Here is a 23858-nt window from a genome sequence, read left to right as displayed (position 1 = left end):
GGGAGGTGACTTTTCCTAATTAAAAAGGCTTTCTCTAAGATTCACACTTCCTCCAGTAATCTAGTCCCATAGCACTCTTCTGGGGAACTTGTGCCTATGACCCCTTGTGTACAATGTGAAAGTAATTTCCTATAAGTGGAAGCAGTTTGCGATAAATTCAAGGAATAGATTTAAGTGCTGGGATGCAGTAAGTGTTCAAAGGATAGTTCCTGCACTAATACAAGCACATAAAAGGTTTTCATAAACTTTTGTGGAGAGAAGGAGTGAACAGGGTTGGGGGCAGTTGTTGAAAAAAAAAATAGGGGGAAGAAAGTTGGCTTCCCTCAAGTGAACCCTCAATGAGCTCCCTCATTGAGCCAGACTCACTGCTGTGGAGTGTTAGGGACTAGAATGGCCTGCCACTGCAGTCACCCACATATCTGGTATGAGTGTACCCAAAATGAGTCAGGTGAACTGGATCTTGATGTGAAGACTAGCATTGTGTCAGAGGTGTGTGGCCAACCCTACAGAAGTATGACTCCCTGGCTGTTTAGAAAGAGCCTGTCGTTGAAACTTCTTTGTGTCATGTGTCAACAGCCCCCTATTTGACTGTACCCAGGTCAGACAGGGGTCAGCATTCAGGCAGGACCTGAGTTCTTTTTTATCACAGCATCATGGTTTACATTGTTAATAGTACTTTGGAAATATAGGACCCCTCCGTAAGGATAGGTACCATATTGCACCTGCCACTGAAGTACCCATAGTCCTCCATCATCATCTACTGTGCTCCCTGTCCCTGCACTGAATCTATTAACATACTTACAGGGACCAAGCAACTTTCTGGACACTCCTCTGGTCCATTCGTCTGATGTTCAGTGTAGCTGGGGTGCTCTTCTCAATAGGACTGAGCACTCATTAGAAGCTCCTTATGGGTAAAAGCCAAATGTTCTGCATATATTTAGACAATTTTCATTTCATGTGCGCTGTTTTGGCCCTGCTTAATGTTAAGGCATCAGAATGATTTTGTACCTACAATAAATGGCTGCTGTCAGAGGGGCCCCTCCACCCCTCGAACACAACTTACACCTAACAGCCTCCCTACTTTTGCTGCCCTGGCCTCTCCTTTACTATCCAGCAGCAAGAAGCCGGTCCACGGTGACCTCCAGCACTAAACACTCACTGCCACCAGTGCCATTCTTAGGGTCGGGATTGGATACTTTGAAGATTGCTCCCGTCAACACCTGAGCTCTTAGCAGGAGACCCCAGATGCTTGTTATGTGTTTCAGTTTAGAGAGGCCACAGCACTGACTCCTGTTCCCTCCGAAGCAAGGAAGTAAATTCCCTGCAGCTGTTGAGGCAGCAGTTGGTAACACCTTTGGCTGTGGTGTGTACTTCCAGACCAGGTTTAATATCCCAAACTGAAGCTGAGAGGTCGCTGCTACCTGGTTGACTTAGCTGAGATAAAGTCTACCTGGCTTTCTTCATAGGAAATGAACTTTGCTGATTAGATTATTCAGGTAGATGGGCTGAATTAGCCACATAGCTGAAAGTTTCACTTTGTTCTAGGCATAACAGTGTCGTTAGCATTTTCGGCAGGAAACATGAATACTCCAGACAGTCTTAGCATTAGCAGAATTCCTTGGTGATAGTTCATCTAAGTAATTAATTTAAATTTTGTTTCTTTTTAAATCAGTTTTACTCAAATCTTAGGGAATAGCCATGACCAAATTCAATGACAAACGTCCATATTTTAAAATCTGAGTAAAAAGCCCTTTGTCCTACAAGTAACATTTCATCCCAGACCGAGGTTTCCCTCCTGAGGAAGGCAGTAGGAGCTGAGCAGAACGGTGTTTGTTCTACTTCTGAGACTGGCTGACCATGGGCGAGACAGGAGAGGTCTGCTGTGTCATATGGGTCACCTCTGGGACTCAGGATCAAACTTGCACTGAAGCGGCTACACTAGCTTGTAGTTCTGCATCCTAACCAATTGTACCAGCAGGGAGATCCACCCCTAAACATTTTTAAGAAACTTGAAGAAGATGCTGCTCAAGTATTTTTATCTTATTCTCCACTCATTCTGGTGATCACATTTTTCCATTGTGTATTATATCCTGATTGGAGATGAGTGAACCTGAAGAAGAAAAATTAAGTCAGTCACTTGTGCCTCTATGTTCCATTTGTTTACGCTAGAAAGCACTTGATCCCATCCTAATCAACTACTTCCCTTTTCACATAAAGGAGCAAAACTACATAATGCTTAGAAGGAGTCTCTGATTAAAAGCATAATCCAAATCCCCCCACAGAGCACAGGGTCAACCCTGCACTGGCAGCTCTGAATGGAAAGTTCTTTCCTGCTGTCTCCACTTGTGTAAGTTTGATCTTCCCGGTCACTTGTACACTCACTGCTTTGGTCTCTACTTTTTCCTCGCTATATGGAGTAGCCTTTAAAATCAAGGCTGCTACAGCCATGTGAAGACCAACCCTGCCTTCAAAGCTTTGCGCACACATTGCCTGCTCTAGGAATCTCTCCCAGAGTCCCTGGAACAGAGCTCATCTCTCTTTCATGTCTCCCTTGGTTCATTATTCAGGCTTCCCGGTGTGTCTTGCATTAGGCTCTTTGTGTATGCATCCGCCTGTTCCTCTACAGCATGAGCTTCTAGAGTGCTAAGGCTATATTTTAATCATTTTTGTATTTCCCAGAGTACCTAACACAGTGAGTTACACAGAGTAGTCACTTAATAAATGCTTATTGAATTGAAGAAAATAAAATAATTTAGTGTCAGTGCAATCCTTTATCACTGACTTGAAAAGATGGAAAGGGAAGAAATTGGGTTAAGCTGAACCATACACATTCTTGCAATATACTATATCAGACATAAAGATTGTTCAATATATTTATTTCAAATTTCTTACAGAATATTCCTTCAATTCATGAATATACTGTAGATTGGAGTTTTGAAGTGGATTACACATGAGGCACCCTGTCTAAAGTATATGGAGTTTACAGAATTGCCTAGGCTTTGTGGGACCCCCAAAATGAGGAAAATAAAGGCCATCAAGCTTTTTTGAAAGCCACCAGAGAGGAATAAAATACAAAAAGGTAATCATGCAGCAGCAGCAGCAGCAGCAACCAGATTTCCTAAGTTGTGTCAAACTGCCTGACTAGTTAGAACCATGTTCAGGTCACCTCGCTGCCTTTTTCTCTAAGTCTCTCCATTCCCTCTGCTGCTTTGGGAAGCTCACTCTCATTAAAAGGGCTGGGAAACTAACCACATCATTACACTCACTTAAGGTAGAGTTTAACTGGTCAGTTCTCACCACTGTCAGAATAGCTGCCACTTTGGAGTTTTGAGGCTTTATTGGCATCATGGTTTGTGTTGGGATTTTTATTTGTCTTACTTTGAAATTTACATGTCTTTAGAACAACTAAAATTCACAAGAACAAACTAATTAATGGATTCCATTTTTGACAGCTACAAGAAGACGGATGAGAAAGTAACATGCTTCTGGCAGCGTGTTATCAATTGGGAGGCAACAGTGCATTCCCTCTATGTGGAACAGTGAGCTGGAACCGACACTGACAGATGACATGGCCCTTTGACAGTGATGCCTGTACAAGCTGACAGCTCCACTTGCAGTCAGTCAACTCCATGCTTTGCAGTGGAATTTTAACGGGCTTGATTTGCAGAATATGCTTTGCCTACTTTTCAGCTTATAGTGGAAGTGAATAGAAATTTCAAATTATTTCCATGAAATAGTGGATTCTAGGTTCTGTTGCCCAACCTTTTTTTCCCCCTCAAAGTTAAGCGTAATAACAAGTAAATAAAACTTAATGGTTGGGAAAACCTAGAGCATATTTAGGAAAAAAACAACTCTCCCCTTAAAATTAGGTTTTCTATAAATCAAGGTCATTCACATACTAGTGAAAATCTCTTAGAAAGCATGGGGTACTGAGTTTCCCAAGATAATTATAATTTAATCATAAAATCAATCTCTCTCTCTTTCTCTCTCTCTCTCTTTGAGTTTGTGTGTGTGTGTGTGTGTGTGTGTGTGTGTGTGTCCAAATCACAGTAAAGGGACTGGCTGATTGGACTATATTTTTAAAACATTATGTGCTGAAAAACTGCTTCCAAATATTAGAAAATATTTTTACTTAAAGGGCTTAATCTTGTTTATTTCCAGGTGTTAGATCTTGATTTCTATTTTGCTTTTTTTTTTTTTTTTGCAATCTACTTTGAACACGACATCTGCATGAAGCTGATCTTCCTGTGCGACTTTTATAAAGTTACTGTTCTGTGTTTCAGTTCCTTCAATAAAATGTAGCTAATCACCCTGTCATCACCAACATACCTCACAGGCTCAGAGGAAGAAAAAAGGGCACCAGAGGTGGCAAACTAGTGACTAGAAGGCCAAATTGCACTGGCAGGATGTTGTGAATTTTGCATTTGAATGGCCCTAGGCCGGGCAGGTACCCTGCAGTTTACATAGCCTCTGCCCCTGTCTAACACTCTGTCTCTTTGCACATTTATGTAACATTACTGTGTTCTGAAGGCAACTGAATGTGTGATCATGGCATCCTCAAACAACATATTCTCACTACTTTTCATAGAAACATAATAAACCCAACATGTAGATTTCCAAAGACTCTCCATGAATGGAAGAAATGGGTAGAATTTAATAAGAGATAGGAAAATGCAAGCAAAATGAGCACTCAGTTACAAAGAACTAGAGTATACGGGTTAACAGGCATATAAAGCAAATGGAAATGGGACCATTGCAACTTCCCTGGCATCCCCACCTGCATGCTCCCAATATATAAGCACATATAGAAGCCTGAGATTAGCCATCTTTTCAGGCTGATGTATTTACTACATGGGTAATCTAGTTAATTAAGATACCAACCTAAACTTCACAAATGTGTTATTACATATGATTATATATGTATCCCAAGCGCATAATGATGTGTGATTATATGTGATTAGAGGAAGTGACGGGGAAGACTTATATAGGAGAGATGACTTTCTGAAATGACCTGAAAGAGAAAAGGTTGATGGATTGGTAGAGCAAAAGAAGTCAGTTTAAAGAAGAAAGAGTGGTTTTTACAAAGGATCAGAGATAAGAAGGACTCAGTTGTCATTACTAGATTAGAGCCCAGAAGTTTGTAATGAGGAAAGACAAGTTTAGGTTCCTCAGATTAACTACAAATACAAAGTATCACAGTGTGCCAATTTGTAAGGAAACACATTTCACAGACCTCATACAAAAGCCAAGTAAAATATAATGACCTTCCATTTGTTTTATGGTAATTGGACATTTATTTCGTAAAGTAAGTACGGCTATTATACCATGACCCATGATAAAAAGGAAAACTTTGCAGTTTACATTTCACCCATCATAACCTTGAATATTAAAATAAACTTACATGCTCCATTAACTAGAAAATAATTCCCTTCCATGCTTTGAATTTGCCTAGGGTGTGGTTCTCAGTGAGGACAAGTTCAATTGATATGCTTGAGGAATTTTAATTAAGAAACAAGGTAATTCAAAGGTGTGACATTTAATGCATTACTGGCATCATTTTAATATGTGCTTCATTTCATCCTGCAGTTTCTTGAAGCTCCTTGTATATTTTTTAAGCCTTAACTGAGTGATTTGTATATCACTCAGACCTCATAGACCAGCTTCTTTTCCCATAGATAAAAATTATCATAGGCTAATAAAAGAAGTTTTATTATTATCTACGTGCAGGATAATGTATAAATGAATATTAGTTGGATAACCATGTACTATGCTATTTAAAAGAATTGTTAATGAAGCTGTTGATTATAGAAAATAGATCATTATAGATAATCAATTTTTATTGCAAAGCCCTTCACCAATTTCATAAAAAAAACCATAAAATGGTTATAACATCAAACAGATTATTGAAGAGTTTTAAATAAGAAGAATAGATTGTAAAAAAAAAAAAAATTTAAGAAATCCTCAGTATAGATGGAAAAATGAGGCAACCAAAATTCAAATAAAAAAACTGCAGTCAGGCAGCAGGGGAATGTCCACGTGCACCAGAGCCTGGGAACGCTGTGGGTGTCCAGTGCTCTAGTCAGATCTCTCTCTGCCCCTGAAGGCCAAGGGACCGTTGCCCTCCCGTGGGTGGAACTGAACCCGCTGAGCACAACAGTAGAGCAGTGAAACGCCATGCTTTACTGGGTGGGAAACTGAGCCAGCCAGGAAATACATGGGGAACTGGGGTACCTTCTTAACTATGACTTGACCCCTCCTCACCACTTTTTTTTTTTTAAGGATTTGTTTACTTATGCATACAAGAACTGGGGTATAGGCCAGGGTTGCGGGGTTGTGGGGGGGGGAGTTGAGAGGGTTCACCATAGACAGAGGAGGGAGCAGAACAGGTGGGTTAACTGAAATACACTGCTGAGGGGAGCATCAGGGGAGACAGGAGAGGTCTGCTGTGCCATGTGGGTCACCTGTCTGGCTGGGGATCGACCTCATGCTGCAGTGACTGTGGAGAGCTTTATAATGCTGGGCTTTAACGTTGTGCCACCAGGGAGGGCCCATCATCTTTTTTTTTTTTTTTGTTAAAGGGGAAAAGAAACATTTTCTTTGGCATCCCCCTGAACATGCAAACATTTAACATAAGCCTATAGACAGCAGAGACCAAAAGTAAGAGTTTCTGGTTTAAATAAGCTCCATGTTCAAACATGAATCCCTTTTTTTAAAATTAAGTGATCGGTTTACATCTTTGTGTAAGTGACTAGGTTCACACCTCCTCAGATCTACGTTCCCACACCACACCCACCAGTACCTACAGTCTTTCACCATAGACCACTGGCCTCAGCACCCTTTTTGTCCCCCACATCCCCATAGCAGTCTCAATTCTGCTATCTTATTTCTAGGGTTTGCAAAAACATGAATCTTAACATTAACTTTAAAATGCTATTTTTGATAGTTTCCATGTACCTAAATCAAGTCATTTTATGAATCTCCTAAGAAATGGTGGCATGTAATTATGTGAGTGGGCATATTATATTCTCTTTCCTCCTAAGTTAGGACAAAACGTTAGGCAGGGAATGAGTACATGAGTACATTTGAATGATGTTAAATGACAATTTCATTTAATAAAAATTGTTTTATATGGGGCTCTCCCTGGTGGTGCAGTGGGTTAAAGCACCACGTTATGAAGCTCTCCAAAGCTACTGCAGCATGAGTTAGATCCCCAGCCAGGGAGCTGACCACATGGCACAGTAGACCTCTTCTGACCTGCCCACTACTCCCCTCAGCAGTGTATTTCAGTAGGTCTGCCTGTTCTGCTCCCCACTTCTTCTCTGGTGAATCTTCTCATCCACCACACCTCTGGCCTATACCCCAGTTCTGTAAGCATAAACAAATAAACCTTAAAAAAAATTGTTTTACATAGCTACATATAATCTTTGAGTTTCAAAACTTATAAACCTCACCAGCAATTATATACTCTTTTTTTACCCCAACATAATTTTGAGCTTAGGGAATTCAGTGCCCATATTTCCACAGCTGCAGGGACTCAACTAATGGATCTTCCATGAGCTAGATGCAAGACAGCCCTGACTCAGTGTATCTGCTTCTCTTCTCCTGATGTGGCTCCTTTCTGTTTGCTCAGGCTGAAGATTTTTTCCCTTCCCCTTTTCTTTTCTTTGTTCAATACACCTTGACTCACTCTGTGTTGGGCTGTGCTCAATGTTGAAGGAACGATGATGGACCACATCACCTGGTCACTGTTCCCAGGAGCCTGTAGTCTCAGCAGAGGCAACTATACAAGTAACTACAGTGCAATATGGGAGATGCCATATGAGAAAACATAGCAGAGGAGACAACCCAAAGGCCCGGAGATACCTGCTAAGGGAAGTGACATTTAGGCAGGCACCTGAAGAATGAAAGGACATGACCAGTGGAGAGATAGATGTGTTTCTGGTTGGGATAGTGTATGTCAAGGCCCATGTGCAAAAGAATGTGAAGGAAATTCAGGATGACTGGATATGGGATCTCTAAAGGGAGTAGTAGAGCTGAGGCTGGACACGTGGACAGTGCTAGTAAATGCAATGCTGACTAAATAAAGTTGTTATCTGTAGAGCTATGAGGACCCATTCCAGGGACTTCTGTTTAAAACCTAGACTTGTTATTTATGCTGTCTGTGTTATTATGGGTAAGGAAGAGAGCAAGTGTGATTCTCCTGTTCATCTTATTATGCGTCTCTCCTCCTGTATGCACTGGCAGAAAAAACAATTCCCCTCTGGAAAACTAGAGTTCTTTCCACCTATTCTTTGTCTTCTTGAGCCCTTCAATCATCTTAACTAAAGTTTCTAAAATATCTTCACAGATTTTCCATAAAGAGTATTTTTGTAAGCACCTTCTATAGTCATTAATAAAAATGGTGGTGGTGGTAGGGGTGTGTGTGGTGGGCAAGATCAGATGCACTGCTTATGTTGTTGAAATTCACATCTCTTGTCAAAGTTTCCTACAAGAAAACCCTAAATAAGTTGGTAGTAGATATTCTCCCAGTAATAAAGAAGTAAAATTTGAGAAGCACAAAATAACTTTTTCCCCTAAGGAGAACATTTCAGAGAATACAGATAAATGGATTGAAATTAATTATTGGCACATGTTTAAGCCCAATAATTGACATGATGACAAATAAATATTTAGGGAACTTATAAACTGATGTGTGAAGGCCACAGCAGTATCTTAACTTCCCCATCTCCTCCCTCTCCCTGCTTCTCTCAGAAAGGTTTTGTGAAAATGCTTCAAATGGCAGTAGGACAATGTCACACCAAAGGTGGTTTTCCAGGGGGAAATATGTGGCATAGCTTCCCTGCCACCACAGAGATTTATGTTTTTCAGCTATTTATATCCCACAGCCATGAGACTCCCCGGCAGAGCTGAAGGTGTTAGTGAGAAGGAAAGGGGTGGTGAGCACGTGAGGGGGTGTAAACCTCTGGCTAGAGAAAGAGGAAACAGGAAGGTGGAGAAAGTTAAATGGAGGAGGTTTTCCATAGGGCCCAATGAGTAGGTACTTACTTAAACAAACGTCCCATGGGAGGCGTGTATTAAGGACTGATGTAGAGGGAAGTTGACACCTCCTGTATCTAGTTTAACTACTGAGAAGTTTTGATACTGTTGTGCTAGATGGCACAGAAAATTATAAAGAACAGAAATCCCGTGAAGATGAGAGACTTAATTTCTTTTAACCATATACCACTTGTCCATCTCTGGTGGGAGGAGCTACTGATCCTGGGATGGGGACACTGATACCTGGGAAGTGGTCAGGGTCAGCTCACCTTCCCCATGATTTTCTCATGCCATTTGGGACTTCCTCACACTGGCCAAATTTTTAGAACATGGAAAAGGTCTTTTAGGAATGGTGCTACTGAGGCTATGATTTGGACATTCTTTAACCAGAGAATCTTGGAATCCTGTTTACACTTCCTGGGGACTGATTTGGTCAGTAAAAGTCCTGGGGAATCTTTTTATTGAAGTGGAAGGGCATTTGGGGCAATGTTCCCAAACTCGACTTTCCATTGGGATCCTTATGTGGGCTTTGAAAATATGCATTAGTGGCCTCATGCCAGAACTCTGACTGATTCAGAATCATCAAAGTACTAGAATCTGACATTTTCAAAAACATTCAGGGTGAGTCTTATGTAATCAGTCTTTGAGTGTGTTGGGGAAAAACTAAATAGTAACTCATACTAAGTTTATAACTTTAAACAATTTCCTTTCTGCTTTTTAAAAAGATTTATTTATTTATGCATACAGAACTTGGGTACAGGCCAGAGGTGCAGGGGTGGTGAAAGGATTCACTAGAGACAGAGTGGGGGGCAGAACAGGCAGGTGGACTAGCACACTGCTGAGGGGAGTAGCTGGCAAGACAGGAGAGGTCTGCCATGCCATGTGCCTCACCTCCCTGGTGGGGGATTGAACTTGCACTGAAGTGGCTGCAGCTGACTTCATTGTGTTGCGCTTTAACCCATTGCATCACCAGGGAGGGCCATCCTTTCTGAATTTTGATTCAATCAAATGATTATTTCATTACCTACTAAGTGCTATTTAAGACCCACTAATAAACACAAGTGGACATTATTTTAATAGTGATTAACAATTATAATCATTAACATGTGCTGAATCTTCATAGTTATAAATGATTACAACCCTAGGACATAGACACTGTTATTATCCCGTTTTACAGATCAAGACAATGAGGAGAACTTAAAAATCTTGACTAAATCATGTCAGACGTTGAATTGAGATTAATATAACTCAAGAACCTAAAATCCTACTGAATCACAGTGCATTTGATAATGCTGAAGATTAACTACTGCATAGTGTCTTCTTGAAACAACTGAAAAAAAAATAATTAACTTTCTGGGTAAAATGCTTTAAGTGGGCTACTCGCCTAAAGCTTTCTTTAAAGTTAAGTAATTCAGTGAGAAATGTGTAAGCTACATTCAAAGGTAAGAATCCAAATTTAAAATATTGTTGAATTAAATATTTATGACTATGCGTAGACAGTTGCTTATTTACACAGGTAGATGTGAGCATAGCCAAATATAGGTGTCTATGATTTTTTTTCTCAAAGTTTTCATACAATTTCCACTTTGATACATTTTAAGTGATTTATATTTATATACTGTGGTGTTTATATACTTTAAGATTGGCAAACTTTAAGAATTGTAAATTTGAGTCTAAGAAAAGCAGATAACAAAATATCTTTGATACAAATGACATACTTTATTGAATAATGGAAAATAATATGTGACCACAGAAGAGGTTCTCAGTTAGGATTATGAGTTTTAAAATGATCTATTTTTGGTGCCTATCTTTAAGCATTTTTCCCTGTCTGGCTAATAAAAAACAGAAATTTATTTCTCACAGTTCTGGAGGCTGAGAAGTCTAAGATCTGTGTTCTGTCAGATTCAGTGTCTGGTAAGAGGCCACTTCCTGGCCCAGAGGTGTCCATCTTCTGTAACAGCACATGGCAGAAGTGGCGAGGGAACTCTCTGGGGCCTCCTTTACAAGGACACTAATCCCAGTTGTAAGGACTGAACTATTCACTGGTCATATCATCTTGAACACACCTGATCGCATCTGACCTTGGAAAAGTGTTTTCCTATAAAATGGTGCTCTTTGCTTCCGCACTGGTTGGGACAGAAAAGAGGGTGTTAAAGATAAGAAAGCATTTATCACAGATCCATTGAAAACCAATACTATACATCATGATTCGGGAAGTTTCTTAACTTGTCACTACTTTAATCACTATGGAACACTGAGCAAATGACTTAACTTCTTTGTAGCTCAGCTCAAATTTTAAGTGTTTTGATAAAGTTGGTTTGATAGTAGTACCCTCTCCTTAGGGGTAGTTGAAGGACTTAATGAAACAGTAGATGCAAAATAGTTTTTAATAGTGTTTGGTGCTTGGAAAGCACCCTAGCTGTTGGTTTTGTTAATTCAGTTCAACAAATATTGACTGAATGCTGTTGACCTGGAACAAAGAGCAATCCATTATTTCACCAACAAAATGAGGTTTTCAGGAAACAACATCAAATGGCAATTTGGATAGTGCCATCTCATAGTGAGACACATATGCACTTTCCCAGAGCAAAAGCCTGCACTCCATTGTATCACAATGAGGCAACTCCTTTGCCTTCCATGGGGGACAAGAAATCATCACAGCTGTGGGAGGTGCAGGGCATGTAGGTTCTGTGGTTTGCTGATGTGCATGCATGGGAACTTTCCTCATTTACACAGGACTTCTGTATATTAATTTTCATGATGCCAAGCAAAGCAGAAATGACTGACCATTATGTAGATAATAACTGTGTGTTGGGCACTAAGCCACACACTTGACGTGTCATTTCATTTAATCTTCACAGTAACCCCCTGAAGTCAATACATTTTTATCCCATTTGTGTATGAGATCAAGACTTACAAAAGTGTCACAGGGCAAATGTGCTGAGCCAGTGTTTTAACAAGCACTCTACCCTCCAGGGGTCACCCTCCTAACCTGCAGACTTTAGCTCCATGCCAAGTATCATGCCAGGCACTATGAGGCAATAGTGAGCCAAAGAGCCAAGGGTCCTCCACCCTTGAGAAAGTTATAGTCTCAAAGAGAAGACTGCCATTCATCAAAACATACCAAATATAATTATAGTCTCGACCTTCTCTGGAGAATGGACATTTGAACTAAAAGGAGCTAAAAGGAGATGGCCTGGCGAAGGGAAAGTGACAGCCATGGGAGTGCATTCCAGGCAAAAACTAGCACAAGCAAAAGCCCTGAGGTGGGAAGGAACAAGGCTCATCCTAGGGAATATTAAATTAACGTAAAACAACAGAAGATCAAACCAAGAGCGAGCAAGGACCATTCTAACCCAAATGATAGCTAGATTATATTGGGAGATAGTCATAGAGGAAAAACGGAAGTAAGGGAGAAGAAAGTCCACGTACATAAAATCTAAAGCTTCATGGTACCATGGATATTCAAGACAGGACAGACTCACAAACTAATAAGGAGCAGGCATTTTGTGAGAGGAATTTGCAAATGAATTTGCACATAATGATCATACCCTGAGCCCGTGTCAGCGGATTTTGGCTTGTCAGTCAAATCTAACCATCTACTTGTTCTTTTACAGCCAAAAACTAAGAGTAGCTTACACGTTATTTAAAGGATCAAAATAAGTCCAAAGGAGAACGGTATTTCATGACTCATGAAAATTATGTGAAATTTACACCGCAGTGTCCATAAGCAAAATTTTAGTGAAACACAGTCATACTATTTATTTATGTATTGTCCCTGGTGGGGCTCATGTTACACAGGCAGACTTAGCTCGTTGTGACAGGGGGAACATAGAACACATAACCTGAAGGATTTACTGGCTAGCTCTTTATGGGAAAAGTTGGCTGTGCTGTTATAGCCTGTCATCATCAATGGAAACTGTGTCATTGCAAAAAAGGAATTTAAAAATATCTGAATGCTCTAATATTTAGATTATATAAGGCAAAATGTAGTTCAGAATCTGGACTTTGAAACTTTGCACAGATGGAGAGAGGGAATTTGAGCAATTAGGGTATAATCTAGAAACTGTATAACCTGCCCAATGTGGCTGTTTTGTTCCTTTGTGTACTGCCTAGATAAAACCTGGTTCATCATAGTACATCTTAATGTTTGCTGAGTGAATCATTGACATGTTAAACAGATAATGCTGAGTCAGGATAATGAAAGAAAAGGCAGCTATCCAGAATGGCAACACCAACCTTCCACTTCCTATTTGAAAGTGTTACTGATTCCTCGGTGAGGAAGTCAGCTGATATACTCAACCAATTGTCTGTTGTTGATAGAGTAGAAGCACAATTATCCCAACACTCCCCACCATCACAGCCTTTATATTCTGCCAAACCCTCCTTTTTCATCATTCTATGACAATATCTTTAAAAGTCTCTTTCAGCTCAAAAGATTCTTCTAATTGAAATCTTTAGTGTTCAACCATTCTACCCTCTCCAGAAATGGCCTGGTTTTGAGTGAGGGATGTGGCATCTTCTCAGTTGGATCTAACTCTCTCCCTAAGGGTTGGCAGAGAGGAGACCAGTGGAAGGGAACCAGAATCTTGTGTTGACCTGGGGCCTGGCCATGTTCCTCTCATGGTACCTCTGCTTTCCTGGCCAAGAATGGCTAGTCATGAGGTCTCTGGGGCAGAATGTACAGGAGAGCTCGACTATGGGCAAGAGGCTTCCAGGTCTTTGATACGGAGGCTCTAGCTCTTTGGGGAGATCCTGCAGGGATGTCATACTCCCCACTGCTTGGTGCTCCAACCTGGAGCTCTTTTCAACTCACTCTCTTCCAACTCCTTCCCCTTCCTCTCTAGGCACAGTCCCCACTCCCCTTGCTTCTGGTGTGCTTCCATGCCGCACAACAGCCCAGCTTGCCTTCTGTTGCATCTGTCCGATCTATGGGGAAGTCAGTCTTCCTTGCCATGCCCAGTGGTGAGAGTCAGATCACTTGTCTTTAGTCCTTTCTCCTCACCAGCCATCGCTGACCTTCCTTCCTACTCACAAGATATCCCAAAGAGTGCAGATTCTGCCAGAGTGAGACATGTCTGCTCTTACAGAAGACTGCAGTCATTATGGGTAATTCTCTTAAAGCCTTCCTCCTACCTAGACAGAGGAGTTCTGTGCTGATGGGAAGGAAGAAAAAGAAAGCTCACACAGAATTCTCCACTGAGCTGGTGACTTCTGACTCCAGTAGACCCTGTGAATTCCCTTTTGTAGCAGTAGAACTGATTTGGCCAACACTTGAGCTCTGAAGAGGGGTTTGTTTCTAATTGTTTTCTTCTCTCTTCATAACATATAGTACATGACACCTCCTGAGTTCAGTTTTGGGGCCCAGATGCTATTTCCAGGTGGAAAAAAATCTAATCAGCTACTTATTATTTCTATCCTACATGGTTCTTACAGTTTGCTGTTCACAGATGTATGCTACTACATAAATGGGGGGAAGTATGTTTCCTCAAATCCCAGCTTCTGGGAAACAGGCCTCCCTATAAGTCATTCACCACGTGCATCCATATATTCTTTTCTGCTGGTATTTTTATGTGTTTACTAGTGCAGGTGCTGTTTTGGACAACAAACAAAACAGAGAAATTGGTGGCTTCTGTGGAATAGATAGCAATGGAGCTAACATTCTCTATGTGGGTAGATGGTTGCAGACAAGAACCTGAAAGGAATTAGGTCTTTCTGAATGCCTTGGGCTAGTCCAGATGCTGGTTATTTTGCAAAAAGACTTCCACTTCTCCTTATGACTAATCCTTACTCTCTCACAGTGATATTTCTTTGACAACCTACACATCTTTCTTTCTGACATTGTTCTTTGCCTCTTGACCTTCTCCACTGAGTTGATCTTATTCTTCTGAGCCCCAAGACTAGAACCATAATGTTCCCTGTGGGGGATTCATACCTCTCCCCATCTTTAGAATACATGGTTCCTGTCTCTGCGCCATAGCACTCAGCTATGCCTCAACAACAGCATTTCTACCCTTGCTAGGAATGCTAGGTCATTCCTCTTCAGAACTCTCTCTCTCATAGATACACCCACCCCATTTCTGCCTCCATCACTGCCACACTGCTCCTGTCACATGTCATAGCTGCCAGCTCTACCATTTTTGTGCCTTGTACAAAGAAAGGATTCAACAGAAATTGTCCTAGCCAAATTGTTTATCTATTAGCAATTAACCTTTCACAATGCAGATATAGTGTTCTAATAACTCTATCTGGTCAGGGAGTACAAAGACTTTTCCACTTCCAAGCTGGCGACAGGAACACTTCATCACAGATAATTCTACAGGAAGCGAGTGACCTTGCTGCCCAGCTGTCCATTAGCTGTGACTATTGTAAGAATAACCAGAGACTGGCCCTCCTTTGTGGCGCAGCGGGTTAAAGCACAGCACTGAGAAGCTAAAGCCACTTCCGCATGAGTTCGATTCCCGCCTGCCCCGGAGGTGACCACATGGCGAGGCAGACCTCTCCTGACCCGTCCGCTGCTCCTCTCAGCAGTGTACTTCGTTGATCGGCCTGTTCTGCTCCCTGCTCTGTCTCTGGTGAATCCTCTTATCCTCCGCATCTCTGGCCTGTACCCCAGTTCTGTATGAATAAATAAATAAATCTTAAAAAAAAAAAAAAAAAGAAGAACCAGAGACCTTCAAATTCCATGTCCTCTCATGATCCATGAACTCCCAGAAAGATAGAGACATAAAAGAGAGGTCTGTTTCCCAAAGCTTCACAGTGTTAGCCAGCCTTTAAAACCTTATTTATTGTGTTCATAATACGTCAATTTAGGACTTGTGTTTGGTCAACTCGACTGAAAAATGTTAGAATTATGATCTGAGCTTCCTTTGTTGGTTTGAATTTTCCATAAAAGAATTTCTCCTCTAATGAAAATAACCAAAAGGGCCTTCATTCATGAAAATATGTGAAGCATCCGAAAGCTAGTACATGTAGGAGTACTTTTGTACTGGTCTTTTTTGAAGAAAAATTCTTTTAACTATTTTTTAACTGTATCAAAAATGTTGTGACAGATCTCTCAGCAATTGCCTCTTAATAGATGACGATGAAACAGACATTTTTTTTTTAAAAAAAGATATTTTCCTTGGGAATGGACAAAAGTGGAGGGTAGATCAAGGTTAGACTCAGTCAAAGAAAATAAAGATCAAAAAGCCACCTGGGATAATGAGCTTAAAAAAAAATAAATGGTGAATTTTCAAAGGCCAATTTATGGCAAATTTACTGTGACAATGGCTGATTTGAAAAAGGATAAATAGGGAATTTTACATGTGATGTGTTCTCTATTTGACTTAAGGAAATTGTGTACCCCACCTTCTCAAATTTGATCTCCCGTATCTTGGAAACTCAGCTAAACACTTGGTCACCCAATGAGAGCTTTAGAAGAGCAATTTTTTTGAAGCTTTAGTCACTTAATAATTTCTAGAAAGATGCTCTTTCAGAAAATCCTAGGGAAGTCATAAAATTTTAACAGTTTGACACACACAAAATTACATGATTTCCCATTAATCCATTCAATCATCTAACAATGATTTGTTTTGCATCTACTAAGTGCCATAATGAAAAATGTGAGTGGATAATTAAGGTTCATTGAAAAAAAAATTCCAGGCAGAGTTAAGGACACAACTATTCAATCCATAACAACACAGTGCCTGCAAGTGTGTAACATGTGTTAGAAATACTTGGAAAGAGGCCTGACATCTGCTGATATATACCCACATATTAGGACTGGTAGTAAGGATTAGACATAGTTTACATTTTCCCCTTTTCATAAGTTGCTGCTGCTTCAAAATGTTACATTAAGAGTGTGTATTACTCTTGTAATCAAAGAGCACTTATAATAGCAGGTGTGTTTTTAATCTTCTTGCCATAGTGCCTATCCTCACTGAGCAGACCTTGCACAGAATGGGCTGCCCATTTCCAGCCGGTTCTGGAATGGCTTTGGGCAATGTATGCACAGCACAGTAGGGAACAGAGACTTGCTGAACTTCCAAAGAAACCCAAAAGAGACAATACAAAGACAAAGCTTTCATGAGATTTTAAGAAATAGCTACTTCTCCAGGAGAGCCTTATTATAAATGGGGTTTCCGAAGAATATGAAAGCCAAATAAGAATAACTAATGCTTGAGTGGCCCTTTCAACTTTTCTAAAGAGCTCTTACATTTGCTAATTCATTTGATCCTCATAACAACCATGCAGGCAGGGCAACTATTAGCATTCCAGCTTTAACAATGAAGAAGAAAGGTAGAAGGATTAGGAGACAACCCAAATCACACCATTAGCTGAACAGGGCTGGACTTGGGACCCATTTCTGGCTCTGGCTCAGTCGAGGGCTCCTTTCTGTCCAAGCACCCCCAGCCACCGCCTTTTTACACAGCACAGCCTCAATGAAGCTCTAGGTTTTTATTTCTTGCCCAGTTATTAGTAAAGGAAAAAGTCCCTAAGTTTTCCTATGAAAAGGATGAATTCAAGAAGGCTATAAGAAGTAATTTCATTCATAAGGCAAAATGCAGCCTCCTTTCATCAGGCTGAAAGTTTTGCAGGTAGACTGTATGATATGGTTGTTGCTGGGCCTTAGCAACGTCTCATTCCCCCCCCCCCCCTTTGATTGTATACTGTTTCTCATTTGCTCTGAGCTCTAGACAGATAATACATCTTTTAAAGTTAAGTGTAGCAAATACAACCAAGGTAACGTGCCTAGGGACGACTCTTATTCAATCCTCACTTGAATGACTAGATGTGTAGTATAAAAAATCACACAGTCCTAACCTCTATCTTAATTAAGAAAGAATTTCCTATCTAAGGACATTATTTTGTATACTAGATGACTTCACAGTTCTACCCAGATGCAGTGTAAGAATATGATTTAATCATTTGTTTTAAACACTCAAATATGGCAGTTTGGGAGATAGTTTACAGCTCTATTTTTAATGAACTGATTTAACTATAGATATTATAACTGCAAATAAAACACATTTACAAAAAGCTGTTGTCTTTGAATTGTAAATCTGGCAAGGTTTTTAGCAGTAGAGTCTTAGATAAATAAAAAGTTGCATCTTTTTAAACTGTGGGTGTTAATTGGGTTTTTCTTATCATCATGAGGAGTAAAAGCAGATGTTAATCTGAAATAGGCTCTTATCATATATATGGTCTTAAATGCTGTCATTTTCCTTGTTACCTTTATTTATTCTGATTTTTTTATTGACCATTTTTATCTGCTGGTCACATACTTATGCTGTTTGGAAATACCAACTGAAGATAAGTAATTCTGGAGATAGCTATTACTGGAGAGGAAGTATCCAACAAGAGTGTCACAACTAGGTTTTATCAGTGGACTATAGCCATGTCAAGGTGAGAGAAACTAAACGTTTCACCTTGATGTGCTAAATTAAGTAGTGTGAAGGAATCAGAAGACAATGGTGAATAAAATGAGCTGAGTGAATAACTTGCTATTTCCTTGCATAAATAAATTTTTTGCGATGATGATTAAGGCTTAGTGAATAAGTTCAGGGCTGGGGGTGTAGAAGCAATTATTCCACATAACACAAGAAAGGATCTATAATTACTTCATGATAACTCTGTAGAGTCAAACAGGAGAAGTTAGGAGGAGAACGACTGTGGTTGTAGACTGATTGTAGTTGGGAAAAGCAGACTTTGCATTCTAACTCTGGGGTGTGGATTCAGATGCATCCCTTTCTAAATGAAAAAAAAAAAGTTAATATTGTCATCTAAGAGAGGTTCAAGTAGAAAATGAATAAATGCAAAGATGGGGGTTGTTGGGTTTGAAACAAGTAGTTGTGGCATTAGCAAGTGTAAGAAAGATTGCTCCCTTCTTCCTCTCTCTTGACTTTACTTTTTCTCTGTCACACAGTTCATTCCACTGCAAAAACACTATTTGTTTCTATGTTACTGGTTCTGTGACAATGGGTGCTGTGGATGAGGTAGAAACAACCTACTTTCATTGAACTGTAGGGTAGGAGATGTTTCTATTAGGTGAATCTCTTACTTTACTTAAGTGGTGCCCATTCAGAAGGATGTGGAAGCAGTCTCAAAGCAGCTAATGAAGGCTAAACAGAAAAAAGACAGATTATTCAGTGATTGTTCACAAGTGACGTCTCCCTTCTGGGATTAAATTTGCCGCTTCCCCAAACACATGTACCTGTACATACATGTGTACACACATGTGTAAGTGTGAGCATGTACATGTTCATACATGTGTGTCTGTGCCTCTAGTCAAGCAGTAGTCAGTATAACATAGATTATGCAAGTCTGAAGACCTAAGTCCAGGACTTCATCATCCTACTTTTAAACTCCTATTTATTCTGTTTTTCAAGCTGGTGAGTTTCCAGTGCATATGTGTTCTAACAGCAGAACTACCCATATATTTCGCTCTATATTGTTCCCACTTATGGGTTGACACATATCTTGATTTACAGAAGTGTTTGGTTGCGACTTTTTTTCCTGCCTACTCTATCTCTAACTTTATGATTTATACCTGTTTTTTTTTTCTGCCAATTCTGAGAAAATATTTCATCATGGCAGGGCAGGGTACATGTACTTGGAACTTTCTTGCATTCCTTACCAAGGAGTGAACTAACAATGCCACTGAAGTTTGTAAAAAGTTTTGTTTTTTTTTTTTTTTCATTAAAATGGAGAATTCCAAACCTGTTAGCCCTGACTGCCCTGACTGATCCATGCAAACATTCTAAGACATTTTCTTCTTAGGTTTTAGTAGTTAAGTATTGTGACATGCTGTTGAACCCAGGGAGGCCCAGGATCAGGACTGCACAGTGACGGAAAGCTTCTTAGAGGAGATGTTGTATGGCAGAGAACTGAAGCATGAGTAGGAGTTAGCCAGGTAAAAAAGGTGGGAAGAAACACACTTCAGGTAGAGGTAACAACATGGGCTCTTTTAGAAATTTGAAAAGTTACACATTCAAGGCATTTGCTAAACATGCCATAACAAATTCCCACAGAATAGATAGCTTATCAACAGAAAATTTTCTCACAGATCTGGAAGCTGGAAATCCAAGATCAAGATGTGCTGGAGAGTTGATTTCCTTTGGGGACTTTTTCCTTGACTTTCAGATGGCTGCCTTTTTTATGCATCCTCAAGTAGCTTTTTTCATGCCAGTGAATCCTGGTTGTCTCTTTTTGAATCCAAATTTCTTCTTTTTTTTTTTTTGAGATTTATTTATTTATGCATACCAGAACTGGGATACAGGCCAGCGGTGCAGGGGTGGTGGGTGGGAGGATTCACCAGAGACAAAGTGGGGAGCAGAACAGGCAGATCAATGAAGTATATTGCTGAAGGGAGCAGTGGGCAAGACAGGAGAGGTCTGCTGTGCTTCGTGGGCCATCTCCCTGGGATCAAACTTTTGCTGACGCATCTGCAGCTACCTTTGTAGTGCTGTGCTTTAACCCATTGCACCAATAGGGAGTACCCCAAATTTTCTCTTCTTAAAAAGATATCAGTAAGATTTGATCAGGTCTCCCCAACCCCCAATAGTTTTGTTTTAACTTTATCACCTCATTAAAAGTCCTTTTTCCAGGGCCTTTCCTGGTGGTACAATGGGTTAGGATGCAGCACTGCAAGCTGGCTACTGCTGCTTCAGTGCAAGTTCGATCCCCCACCCTGGAGATGAACCACATGGCGTGGCAGAACTCTCGGGACACGCCCACTCCTCCCCTCAGCAGTGTACTTCCTCGATCTGTCGGTTCTGCTCCCCAATCTGTCTCTGTGGAAGCCTCTCACCACCACTGCCCTTCTGGCTTTACTCCAGTTCTGTATGAATGAATAAATAAATCTTAAAAAAAAAAAAGTCCTTTCTCCAAACACTAGGGGATAAGAGCTTTAACATATGAATTTGAGAGGGGAAGATGGAGAACAGGATACAATTCAGCACATCAAAGAATTTAATGTGAAATTGAACATTATCAGAGCATTGATTAAAGAGGAAATACTTGCCTCAATTTTGTAATCAAACCCCAATGTCAAATATGTCAGTATTGGGGGACATGGGCTGAGAGTCCATGCATAATTTCAATCATAATTATGGTGTATTCTCTTCTCCACGTCAAATGGAACAATACTTTGCCCATCTGAGTTGAAGATCTGAGCTTAGAAAGATCTCAACAATTTGATTATAGCAGTCTATTATTAAAAAACAAAACAAAACAAAACTACCTTTTAAAATGACTACATCTTTTAGAATGCCTACTGATTAGCACAATACCACACAATTCTCTTCCAAGTCACTGGCTAAGACACGACCGTGCATGTACCTTGTCCTAGCATCTAGAGTCACATAACCCCTAAATGACCTGCAGACCAAGAACAACATTATGGGATCATTTTTATTAACACTAATGAAAGTTTATATATGTTTAAAATGCGTGCCTGAGTAAACCTGTAGTTAGGAAATTCTCAAGAGGGAAGTTTGAACCTTAGGGCATAATCAATATAGTCTGATTCTTTAAGGACAACCTCTGTATATGCTTGGCTGGAGATTCAGATTCAAATATAAGTTCTGACTATGGTCTTGTTTCTTATGATCGGATGTAGCACTCAGAACTAACAATTTATAGTTCTATAGCTCTTGGTATATCATCATGTCTCACAGAGACCAGCTGAAGCATTAAGGCTCACTCATTCTTTGTCATGTCTCCAGTCATAAAGGGCAAACTGAGGTCCGAAAGCTAGCATTACCTGCCCCTTGTCGTGGGCTCTTTAGGTTTAAAGGTAAGGTGCTTGGTCTTATTTTCTGGGGCTCTGAGTAGTAGGCAGTGAAAATGTGTAAAACTTGGAAAGCACTAGCCTGTATGATTTATGGCCCTAGCCAGTTCTTTATTCCCTCACTTTCCTAAGCACAAAATTCCCTTAGAAAACTTGGGGGAAAATCTGCCAATCGTGAGCTATTTTGGAGTTTCTTCATCATCTTTTGACCTTTGAGTTGACAAGCCAAATAACAATATGAAAAATGGACCCTGTAATCTTGACCATGATTGCCAACCAGAGCAGTCAGAATGAGGAAGGGGAAACAAAACAGCCACACTATTTGGAGTAAAAGGTTCTGAGCTAGTGGCAAAGGAGAAACTTGAGAATATGCACACCAAGTTCCAATGAAGTGAAGTAAATTATTTTAAGTATGACAAATTATGTTTCTAAATTGCATCTATCTTTGTGGGATAGAGATGGTAGTTTATGGAATGGTATGCCATTTTAAGTGGCTGCCTGTACCAGGCACATCTGGAAGGGTAATTTTACTGTCCTGGAATTCTAGTAGTATCTAGAGGGTCTATAAAATCAATGTGATATTATTAATACCCGTAAGCTACTCTATAAAGTTAACATTTTAAAATTTTGCTTACCAATGATCACGATTTCCCTGTCTCGTGTTGTAATTTTGTATGATCAAGGTATTTTAGTTTTGTTGACGGCTTTCCATTCTTGCTATATATAGCATGTCTAAATTTGAAAGTGAAAGCAAAGTAATGAGGAAATTTGCAAAGCACAGAAATATATTCCATTCGTTCCCTTCCTGAATTTTTCCTTGCAGGTAAGGAAGAAGGTGCAATGTGCAAGCTAATCTATTTAAATGAAACCATTGCTTTTTAAGCTTTGAGGGAAAATATTTTTCAGACATTTATATGCATAAACAATTGCACTATGAAAGCTAAACTTAGTCATACAATCTACCTAGATCTTTAGAACATGCGCATACATTAAACTCGCTCAAAATTAATAAAACTCTCTAAATTATGCATGGCGCAGAGGGTGAAAGAAGTTGATAACAGGAACTACTCCTGCCTGGTGCTATGAATTTGGTAATGCCACCCTATGGCTATGCACTGGAGAAGATCATAATAAGGTATAATTGTTGCTTGCTCATTTGTTTGAACTCCAAAGCTATATCAAATAACACTTAATTATACACATAGAATACCATTACAGTGAAGAACTCTCACTTGAACAGCTCAGAATAAGTGAGGACATTTTTAAATGATTTGGCTCCAATAGGTGCAAAGAAGATACAAAGTAGCAGCTGCTAATTAATCTGGAGTTCTAGGTTTGCAACCTCCAAAGAAAATCTAAAGAATATTTCCTGGAGTTTGAATATGTAAAGTTTGAACAGCTCCATCTGGTACATGCCCTCTGATTACCCAAAATGTTGGCTGGCAGTTTGAGGGACGCATTTGATAGCTGGCCAAGTTTAAAGGTCTATCCGAGGTAAAACAATGCCCACCCTTTAACAAGAGAGCCATTGTTCCTTAACAATGAAGCTCTCTGGCTTATTTGAATGTCAACAATTCAGAAAAGTTGATGTTTGGAGCCATCAAATAAAATGTTTTTGTGAAACAGTTTATTATTTCAGTGGTAATTATTTGAATCATTCATGGTAAAGGATGTTTGCTAATGAGAGCTTGGCTGCTGTAAATTCCAGAGAGACTGAATGCTCTTTGTGCTGACAAAAAGACCCAAATCACTGGAGAGCGACTGACTGGACAAATCATTCATCTATGCAAATGCCAGCCGAAATGGTCAGATGCATTTATTACCCTCCTCATTATAGTAAACAAGGCAAGAATCGTGACTGGCAGTTATCAACTTGCCCTGAAGTATGATTTGTTCTCCTACCACTATTTAAATGAGAGGAAAAAAGGCATGCCACCAGGGACTTTGTTGGTTTATAAAAGAGTAAATGTCACATAGCCCAGTGCTTAAAGACTTTTGATTGACAAATGTTTTATTTGACATATCAAACAATGATGGTTTTCATATCAAA

This window comes from Condylura cristata, unplaced genomic scaffold (assembly GCF_000260355.1).
Source record: "Condylura cristata isolate star-nosed mole 26May11 unplaced genomic scaffold, ConCri1.0 scaffold00001, whole genome shotgun sequence".
Taxonomy (NCBI): Eukaryota; Metazoa; Chordata; class Mammalia; order Eulipotyphla; family Talpidae; genus Condylura; species Condylura cristata.
The sequence above is the reverse complement of the archived record's forward strand: the minus strand, read 5'-3'. Positions refer to the sequence as shown.